General features: G+C 45.8%; 2 pseudogenes; both read right to left on the bottom strand.

The window, feature by feature from the left end:
* Positions 1-358: 358 nt before the first annotated feature.
* LOC124067700 lies at positions 359-467 on the bottom strand (annotated as a pseudogene).
* A 334-nt stretch (positions 468-801) lies between these two features.
* On the bottom strand, positions 802-910 carry LOC124067681 (annotated as a pseudogene).
* Between the last annotated feature and the right edge of the window lie 10148 nt (positions 911-11058).

Raw genomic sequence — 11058 nt, forward strand, 5'->3', positions numbered from 1 at the left:
GTTCAGGGTGGTATGGGCGTAAGCCGTCTCAGTCCTCATGACGGGGCCTTTTAAAGACGCCGTGGCATCGTAATGCTGGAGATGAAATAAATCTTCGGATTACAGTGAATATAGAATGAACATACAATATTCTCTTCTCAAGTGTACTGGATAAGTAGCATACAGTCTCACGAATATGAAACATTGAAACGAAGCAGTAGTTCTGGTGAAAACTGGATCTAGGCAACATTCCACGCTTGCCATCGCAGCTGGTTATGATTCAAAGCTGCTTATGATTCAAAGCTGCTCATTTCATCAGGGATGGATCTACACTGAGGTACCAAGAGAGCCCTTTCCTGGTTGCTAAGGGGAGTGAAAAAGCTTACGGCACCTGGTATTCCCAGGCGGTCTCCCATCCAAGTACTAACCAGGCCCGACCCTGCTTAGCTTCCGAGGTCGGGCATGTTCAGGGTGGTATGGCTGTAAGCCGTCTCAGTCCTCATGACGGGACCTTTTAAAGACGCCGTGGCATCGCTATGCTGGAGATGAAATAAATCTTCAGATTACAGTGAATATGGAATGAACATACAATATTCCCTTCTCAAGTGTACTGGATAAGTAGTATACAGTCTCACGAATATGAATCATTGAAACGAAGCAGTAGTTCTGGAGAAAACTGGATCTAGGCGACATTCCACGCTTGCCATCGCAGCTGGTTACGATTCAAAGCTGCTTATGATTCAAAGCTGCTCATTTCATCAGGGATAGATCTCCACTGAGGTACCAAGAGAGCCCTTTCCTGGTTGCTAAGGGGAGTGAAAAAGCTTACGGCACCTGGTATTCCCAGGCGGTCTCCCATCCAAGTACTAACCAGGACCAACCCTGCTTGGCTTCCGAGATCGGGCGTGTTCAGGGTGGTATGGACGTACACCGTCTCAACCCTCACGGCGGGGCCTTTTAAAGACGCCGTGGCATCGCTATGCTGCAGATGAAATAAATCTTCGGATTACTGTGAATATAGAATGAACATACAATATTCTCTTCTCAAGTGTAGTGGATAAGTAGCATACAGTCTCACGACTATCAAACATTGAAACTGTTGTGCGACTTAGTAGGAGCAATTTGGTTATTGGCAAAGAGTCAATGATTATGGGAAATAATCATTAAAGTAAAATCAGTGTATACTTAATACACATAAATATCGGGGCACCACCCTGTTACCAGGGACCAATAGCCAAATTAATTAATGGGAAAACAGTCTCTTAAAATTGTGAAGGATGATTCCGAGCACTGGCTGTCATGAATTCAGCTGTTATTACAAGTACACACACAACAACCACAGACAACGACAAGTTAAACTATAACAGGATTTATTAAACAGCAACAACCATCCATAGATAAGTATCACTTTGTAATAAACACTATTATAATCCAAGTTTTATCAACACACATTAACTATTAACTAAGATAACACAGGTACAGCAACAAGAGTATATCTATACATAGGTATGCATATATACAGGAGTGTGTGTGTGTGTGTGTGTGTATGGGTGTGTGAGAGAGAGAGAGATATGATAACAACAGTATGGAGGCTAACCAGCTAGCTAGGTAGCGGCTAACAAGCTAGTGGCTAAAAACAAACAAAATGGCGGTTAGCAAGATAGCAGCTAACAACAAGCTAGTGGCTGACTACAATTAAGATGGCGGATGGCCACATGAGGGGAGGAGCTACAACCGGAATGGCGAGTGGGGAAACTACAACCAAAATGGTGGAGGACTACATGAGGAGGGGTCAGCACACCAGGATGAACAACCACATGAAGGATGACTCAGCAAACAAACAGCTAGTCACACGCAAGTGATGACTCAGCAAAACCCAAAATGACTACGGAAGAATACGCCGGCCGTATTATTCAGAGCCAAGATGGTGATAACCAAAAAGATGTTGCTTATGTGGTCACAGAAGAGAACAATGGGCGGAAGCCTTTGAGCGCCACGTACCCCTTGGTTACGGTTCGTGATCGCGTGCTCGGACTTTCGCCTCACCGTTCAGAAAGAAGAGTGTGAGGAAAGATAGAAATGAAAATACAAGAAACACAACCCAATAAAATAATCCACTCGAATTCTTTAGAAACTCGCGTGTCACCACACAATAGCGGAGTCAGTAAACCGGAGCTTATCTGCTCAGCTATTGGTCCTTTAACTGGTGACGCGCGGTCTCGCTGAAACGGCGGAAATGACCGACCGGAAACTAAAATCAATGAATGCAGCACTTAAAAGTTACAGAAAGCATGTGTAAACAATCCTACGTTACACTATCTCTGCCCAGACATAAGCCTCTTACGTTGCGTTGCTCCGATCATTCGGAGTTTGAAATAATGATCCGCTTAAACGTTCGCAGCGTCGTCCTCGGCGGGATGCTGGCGGTCCGTTATTCTGATGATGCGGAGTGTTGATCTCTCGGCGGCAGCGGAGAAAATCACCGGTGAAAAAGTTAACAAACTTTGTTTTCGTCCTTAACAAAGTCGGCGCGCGGCTCGTTAACGTGCGATCAGCTGATTGTTCAGCGATCCACGTCGGATGAAGAAAAAAAAGGAAAAGTTACAGAAAAAATACAGCAGTCTGTTTCTCGGCCTGCGAGTTGCAGAACTGTGACCCGGGATCTAAGATGATGGTAATCAAAACGTTTGATTTTGCTCCCTTTTGGCGGTTTGGACACTTGGAGAGCCTGGAGAGGCTCTCACTGTCACAGCACGCACGGGGAAAAAGCGCATGCTGATGGTTGCAGTGACCTTTTATTACCTGAGTGACGTCACCTTGGACCCCCGTGGAGATGGCTGGCACGCACCCAATGTCCGTGCCGGTTCTGAGTTTAAACTCAGGAATTTATGACTAGTTGCACATCATGAGTGGGGTCTCTAACAGTTGGTCACTCTAACTCAGGCTTTATGGGTTACATGTAGGCCGCTCTATTGTTCTCCAGAGCGCATGGCCAGAGATCCCAACATCCCCCCTTTGGTCTGAAGAATGGGGTAGGGGCCACAGTCTTTAGAGCAACATTCTCTAAGGTCGAATGGTCCATGTGCGCTGAAGGTGGTCATCCTTCTGGCTTCCTTCCTGTTAGCTGATGAGCAGACACAGTGATCAACAGTTCAAAGTTCAGAGTTCATTGAGGCTTTAATTCAGAGTTCATTGAGGCTTTAATGTCTGGACAGAGTTGAGGCACAGTCTGGGCAGATATGAATAATGAGCTAACTAACTCTACTATGATTATTTGGCATTTCAACAACACATTTAACACAATTTCAAAAGAGCATAGCTCAATGTAGGTACCCAAGGAAAGAAAGAGAGGAGAAAGAAGAGGAGGAGTATCAGTGAACTGGCTATGTATTCTAATGTAGCCAGCAGCTTAGTGGCTGTATCATGCCGGTCGTAGGCTAATGAGCTTTGTGGTGACTGTATTCACCAACCATAGGTGGCCAATTCACTCTGCGAGGATCTCACTTTCCTCTGTTCTTGCAGACACGGTACCCTGGCATGTTTGCTAGGGTGAGTCAACTCTCAAACCACAGAGATCCTTCACATCTCTAACAAATGGCTGCTGGGGCAGACCCAGTGGATATTCCTGGTTCAGGTACATGTGTTAAGGTTCAAAATACAATGAGGAGTCTCCCTCATGATACACCAGTGTAGATGACATACGTGTGTATTGTTTTGCTAAAACCAACATTCAAAACAGACTTCAGTTGCTCATTCTGCCAGTCTATGGTAGTTATGGTTACAACAGAGCCTAGCTCTAATTTCTAGAGGTCTATGATAATTATAAGGAGGGATTTATTACCTTCAGTAAATTTAGGGATTGGTTCAATCTAACTGACTTGAAGATTAGAATATAAAAGGGTGACCCCCCCTTTCCCTGAATTTGTGCTCGATTCAGAGGATGGTTGGTTAAAAATGACAGCAGGTAAGGCACCCTTGAATTTAACCTCTGGTGTTGTTGTTCATGGATGTCCAATATGCAACCTGCTGAAGTGTCTGGAGAGTGGCTTTGTAACCATGGTGACCACCACAGGTGTGTCAGGGCATGTGTGAGCATCAGCCCCCCCCCTCCCCGTGGCTGGTCGGGTTAATCTATCCTAAACAGCTGGTGATGCTATAAGAAAATCAAAAGGGGAAATATATATATATATATATGTAAGGAAAAACAAAAGCAGTTAAAGGAACAGGGTTTCTGGTGTTAGGAGTATGTTTGGGTGACTAGGCGGCCTGAGTGGTCGATCTGAACGTCTCCGCCACACACTTCCTTATAAGCTCTTTTAAACTTTCCTTTTGGAAGTCTTCCCCTTTAAATGGAAGTGGGGCTTTGCCACCATACCTCCTACCCTGTTTGGAGTTGGATTTAAACCTGCCCTTTCTGTCTGGCTGGCGAGCGTCTTTTGCCGGTGGGCTCAGGTTTCGTGACCAGTTAGGACTGTTGGTCCTCTGACTGGGGTGTTCACCCTGTGGGCAGAGTGATTGGTATGCCGGGGGACCTGGTCCCGCTTGCATCTGGGCACGAGGCATCTTGCCGCCTTCCAGTGCCACCTCTGCAGTGGCGGACGGCTGGATCTTCAGTACCCTGGCACTGCTGTTAGCTGTCCTACTTGGGCGTACTCGTGTTTCCCATGCCAGCTGCGCGTACCGCCTCATCTCCTGCATGTTGAGGTTGTTAGTGCGGCAGTGCATGGTCACGTCGTAGCGTACGCTCTCATGCAGGTTATGGAGAAAGAGAGATTTGAACGCATGCTCTTCCTCTAATCCAGGCGCATTACGCCCTTGGAAATATGCTGCTCTGAGACGCCTGTAATACTCCCAGGGAGGCTCAAGTTTCTTCTGCGTGACAGCAAAAGCATCAAGAGTGGCGGAAGTATGGTCTATGTAGTGGGAGTATTCTTCCCGCAGGGCTTGGCAGAGCGCTGAGTAATGGTCTCTGGTTCTTGGTGGGAGAGTCTCCATGAAGACACGGACACTCCTGGAGGTGGTTTTCCAGATCAAGCGAAGTTTCTCCCGGGCAGATGCATGGGGAAGATCAAGGAGACAGCGATCTACCTCCCTCAAGTAGTCATCGATGGATGACTCCTGGTTCCTGGGGTCAAAGCTCTCTATGTCTCTTGCAAGAGATTCAAGCTGACGTATGCGCAGACCCTGTTGGTAGTAGGTGCTGGCATCGTCAGAGTCATCTGAAGATTCTGGATTCCTCAAGTCCTGGTGGGAAAGACCATGACTACTCCTTCGTTGCGGAGAAGGGGTTTGGTCAAAGTGAGGGCGTGAGCGGCGCCCTAGATATGGCATGTCGGCCGGTGTGGGGCCAAAGTCCCTGTCGTCTCTCAAGGAGTATGGCTGATGTCCACCTTTCTCCAGGGAGGTTCTTCCTTTGGCAAAGTCAGGTATGGAGCGCTGGAGAGCTGATGAAGTTGCACTTCTTGTGCCTGAGGCATTCCCATGCCTATGGTGGACCAGTGGAGGAGTGTACTGGTCAAGAATGATCATGTCGGGCATCTCAGTAGGGGCTGCTACCTCTCCACTAACTGTCCTCAGATCAGTGGGTGTGACTCGAACTGTCTGCCGAGCACCCTCAAGCTCCTGACATATGGTGGCTATCCGTGCTCGGGATGCCCGTCGTTCAGCCCGCAGCTTGTCCTCCATGGTGTCCGCCATTCGCGTTTTAACCATCTCTTCTGGGACAGGGGCTGCATCTGGGTCAGAAACAATATCAGACGGATCAGGGATCAAGACTGCCTTCATCTGATCCTCCGTCGTTTGGAGCTGCAAATTTAAATAAGGACAATCCTGCTGGATGGTCTCATTTTCCTCCTTAACTTCACTCAGCTGATCCCTAAGGTCCTTAACCTCTTGCTGTAGGATCAAGTTTTGGTGTTGCTCAGCATGATAGCTGGTCTGCAACACTGTAATCTGCTCCATATACTCTGCAGCTTGTAACTGGGCTTTACGATGATAAAGCATTGTTACCTGACTGAGCATCTGAGAAATGAGGGACAAGTGACAAGTGACCACTTCCTGTATTTTCTTATCACAGGTGCTAGCGTTGTAGCTGTTCAGGTCACTCATGCCATTAACTGCCAATTTCACGAGGCCAGTGACTGTGGCCTGCATGTCCAGGTCATCTGCCTCTTGGGAGCCTCTAGCTCCTGGGGTGTGGGAATCCCTACTGCTCATTTTGTCTTTCCACTGAACAGACAAAACAAAAATCACAAAACTGCTACACTGAGCAAGTTTAAGTTGCACAGGTGGGCTTCAACCTGTGGCTTACAAACCTACAAAAATCAACAATGTGCTAGGCTAACTCTGGCTGCTAAGTAGTTGTAACTGAGGTTACACAGTAGCACTATACCTTATGCTAAAGGAGTTAGTGCACGTCAAAACAGGACTCACAGAACCAGGAAAGCAAGAGAACACGGCCTGTGTTCTGCCACTTAACCTAGGTAATCCACTGTCCAATCTATGGCACCTCTTAGTGCAATCACAACACAACACAACCAATACTCTTAGTACCCGTAATTAATAGTTAACAATTAAAAATGCAGGGGACGGCTTCTTCACTCTAATTCTGAGAAAAGAGGAGAATAAGGAGAATAATAAAACAACACAAAAGAAAAGAAATTCTCTAAACCGTCAGCAGCAGGTTACTGTGGTGATACTGTAACACAGCTGGAATTAGACAAACTCACCTGGGACCCCAATTATGTTGGTGGACCCATGGAAAAGTTTGGTTTTGCCTTTTTTGTTATTGTGTTTATACTGTAACACAGCTAGAATAAGACAGCCTCACACGGGGCACCAATGATGTTGTGCGACTTAGTAGGAGCAATTTGGTTATTGGCAAAGAGTCAATGATTATGGGAAATAATCATTAAAGTAAAATCAGTGTATACTTAATACACATAAATATCGGGGCACCACCCTGTTACCAGGGACCAATAGCCAAATTAATTAATGGGAAAACAGTCTCTTAAAATTGTGAAGGATGATTCCGAGCACTGGCTGTCATGAATTCAGCTGTTATTACAAGTACACACACAACAACCACAGACAACGACAGGTTAAACTATAACAGGATTTATTAAACAGCAACAACCATCCATAGATAAGTATCACTTTGTAATAAACACTATTATAATCCAAGTTTTATCAACACACATTAACTATTAACTAAGATAACACAGGTACAGCAACAAGAGTATATCTATACATAGGTATGCATATATACAGGAGTGTGTGTGTGTGTGTGTGTATGGGTGTGTGAGAGAGAGAGAGATATGATAACAACAGTATGGAGGCTAACCAGCTAGCTAGGTAGCGGCTAACAAGCTAGTGGCTAAAAACAAACAAAATGGCGGTTAGCAAGATAGCAGCTAACAAGATAGCAGCTAACAACAAGCTAGTGGCTGACTACAATTAAGATGGCGGATGGCCACATGAGGGGAGGAGCTACAACCGGAATGGCGAGTGGGGAAACTACAACCAAAATGGTGGAGGACTACATGAGGAGGGGTCAGCACACCAGGATGAACAACCACATGAAGGATGACTCAGCAAACAAACAGCTAGTCACACGCAAGTGATGACTCAGCAAAACCCAAAATGACTACGGAAGAATACGCCGGCCGTATTATTCAGAGCCAAGATGGTGATAACCAAAAAGATGTTGCTTATGTGGTCACAGAAGAGAACAATGGGCGGAAGCCTTTGAGCGCCACGTACCCCTTGGTTACGGTTCGTGATCGCGTGCTCGGACTTTCGCCTCACCGTTCAGAAAGAAGAGTGTGAGGAAAGATAGAAATGAAAATACAAGAAACACAACCCAATAAAATAATCCACTCGAATTCTTTAGAAACTCGCGTGTCACCACACAATAGCGGAGTCAGTAAACCGGAGCTTATCTGCTCAGCTATTGGTCCTTTAACTGGTGACGCGCGGTCTCGCTGAAACGGCGGAAATGAAGAAAAAAAAAGGAAAAGTTACAGAAAAAATACAGCAGTCTGTTTCTCGGCCTGCGAGTTGCAGAACTGTGACCCGGGATCTAAGATGATGGTAATCAAAACGTTTGATTTTGCTCCCTTTTGGCGGTTTGGACACTTGGAGAGCCTGGAGAGGCTCTCACTGTCACAGCACGCACGGGGAAAAAGCGCATGCTGATGGTCGCCTTTTATTACCTGAGTGACGTCACCTCGGACCCCCGTGGAGATGGCTGGCACGCAGCCAATGTCCGTGCCGGTTCTGAGTTTAAACTCAGGAATTTATGACTAGTTGCACATCATGAGTGGGGTCTCTAACAGTTGGTCACTCTAACTCAGGCTTTATGGGTTACATGTAGGCCGCTCTATTGTTCTCCAGAGCGCATGGTCAGAGATCCCAACAAAACGAAGCAGTAGTTCTGGAGAAAACTGGATCTGGGCGACATTCCACGCTTGCCATCGCAGCTGGTTATGATTCAAAGCTGCTCATTTCATCAGGGATGGATCTCCACTGAGGTACCAAGAGAGCCCTTTCCTGGTTGCTAAGGGGAGTGAAAAAGCTTAAGGCACCTGGTATTCCCAGGCGGTCTCCCATCCAAGTACTAACCAGGCCCGACCCTGCTTAGCTTCCGAGATCGGACAAGATCGGCCATGTTTTTTTTTTTTTATCTTTTATTTATCAAAAGTATTCATTTAAAATATTTACAAATGTTTTAAAACAGAGTCAAACAAAAGAACAAAACCATTTGTTTCCTTCTTAACCAAAAAAACACACAAAACACAACACAATGATAGCATACATAAATGAATGATTATAAATCTATGCAAACACATGCATTCAAAAGTTGAAGTACACTGTGTCATTTTCCAAATAAAATAAAAGGTGGCCATTCAAAACTTTTTTCAGATCGTCCGTTTTTCTTTCCACCAGTGCTCTTATGTATCGTTTTAAAGTTGTTGTGAAAAAGTCCCATATGTTCATTGTTCTTTTTTCTTTAAGCTTTGTGTTTCTTCTGATATATATGGCATGTTTTGCGAACTGTACCATCAGATTTATTGTTGCGTTGGCTTTGTGTCTTGCTGTGTCTCCAAAAAGGAGAAAAAGCCTCCATTCCTCTTCTTTGTCCCACACTGCACCTGTAGTCTCTGCAAGCAGAGTTCTCAGCTCCTTCAGGAACGGGACTAGCGCTGGACAGTCCAGGAACATGTGTAGCATTGTCTCCTCTTTTCCTCCACATACAGAACAACTTCTAGAAAAGACCTCTTTGTTCATTTGGTGTAGTACGACACCAGGATGTGTCTTCCTATGTCTTACACGGAAATCCGTGTTGTGCACGTTTCCAGGGGCTATGTTCCTCTTCAAAGTTGCCCAGATGCGCTCTCCCTTTATGGTGGGGAAGGCCGTCTTCCACGCCTTATTCGCCGCTGGTTCTCTTTGGCTGCCTCGGATAAATATGTGATAGATGGTTTTCGTCTGGGCTTCTGTCAATCTTGCTTGTGTCTGTAGGAAAGAGAACTCACATACATTCTCATTAGCTTCCCTCCCCCGCCCTCCCATCAGCCTTAGCCACCGCTGTGGGATCGAGGTGGCCAGTTTGCTACAAATGCTCCGAATAGCAGCTTTCTTATGTTTTATCTGTTTTCTCTTCAGTGTGTTTAGGATCTCTGCGATTTCGAGACCTCCGGCTTGGTCGACAACGTCCCCTAGCCTGATCAAACCAGCTCTCTCCATAGTGGCGCAGACCACCTCTCTCCCTCCCCAGGTAATATCTGGGTTGTTAAAGAGGGGCTGCGCCCTTGCCTGATGGACGTTGTCCACCTTTGCCTCCAGCAGAGGTCTCAATTTGGCCCACGCCGTCATGATTTCCTCCACCATGGGGTCAGCCACCCCAGAGCTCTTGTGAGAGCGCCCCTGGCAGAGTGCCCAGAGGCCCAAAGGCGGTCCGAGATGCAAGTCTCTAATAAGAGCATTTTTCCAAATATTATTGTTTTCATGAGCTATGATTTTCTTTATTAATTTTATTCTGAGAGCATATTTTCTGCATTTTATACTAGTTAATCCTAGACCGCCTTTGTCCTCTGGCTGGATCATGACTGCGTGGGCTGATTCATTTTTGTTCCCCACAGGAAGCTTCCGATGGCCAAATTCATGTTTTTTTCCTGCTGCGGAGATAGGGGACAGACAGCCAGCACATGGTTCACCAATGAAAAAACTAGAGAGTTAACTATAATGACTTTCCCTTTTATCCCTATCTGTCTTTGCTTCCACATGTTTATTATATTTTCCATTTTTCTTTGTATTTCTTCCCAATTCTTTTCATTTGCTTTCTTCTCGTTCTTACCCATCCACACACCCAAAATTTTAGTCATATCACCCGTGTCTTGAAATCCCCATTGGTTTAACGTGTTCCGCTCCATCCCACACCTCATTATTTGTGTCTTGTTTGTGTTCATTTTTGCACCTGATGCCTCGCAATATGATTTTATTTTCCCCATTACCAGATTAACACTGTCCTTGTCCACCACTGTGATATTTGTGTCATCGGCGTACTGAACTATCTTACAGTACGCAGCATTACCCACCCTTACACCCCGGATGCCCTTGTCGATTTTGATCGCTGCAGCCAGAGGCTCCATGACTAGCGAGAAGAGCATGGCAGACAGCGGGCATCCCTGTCGGATAGACCTGCCCAGCGGGAACACACCAGTGCATGTGCCGTTTAGTTTGACACAGCTTGTGGCTCCGCCGTACAAAATCTTGATCCATTTAATATACCGCTCTCCGAACCCTAACTTTTCCATGACTCGCCATAAAAAAGTGTGTTCTACGCGGTCAAAAGCCTTTTCAAAATCAATGCTTAACAGAAAACCACCGGTTGTGCACATGTGTTTTATTAGGCATTTGACAGTCAGGACAGAGTCAGCAATGTCTCTGCCTGGTACGCCATACGCCTGGCTGGGACCCACCACCTCTTCTATCACCTGCCTAAGTCTGTTTGCTAGTGTTTTTGCTAGGATTTTATAATCGGTGTTTAATAAACTAGTTGGTCTATAATTCCTTAAG

Source organism: Scatophagus argus, chromosome 11 (assembly GCF_020382885.2).
Source record: "Scatophagus argus isolate fScaArg1 chromosome 11, fScaArg1.pri, whole genome shotgun sequence".
NCBI classification, from domain to species: domain Eukaryota; kingdom Metazoa; phylum Chordata; class Actinopteri; family Scatophagidae; genus Scatophagus; species Scatophagus argus.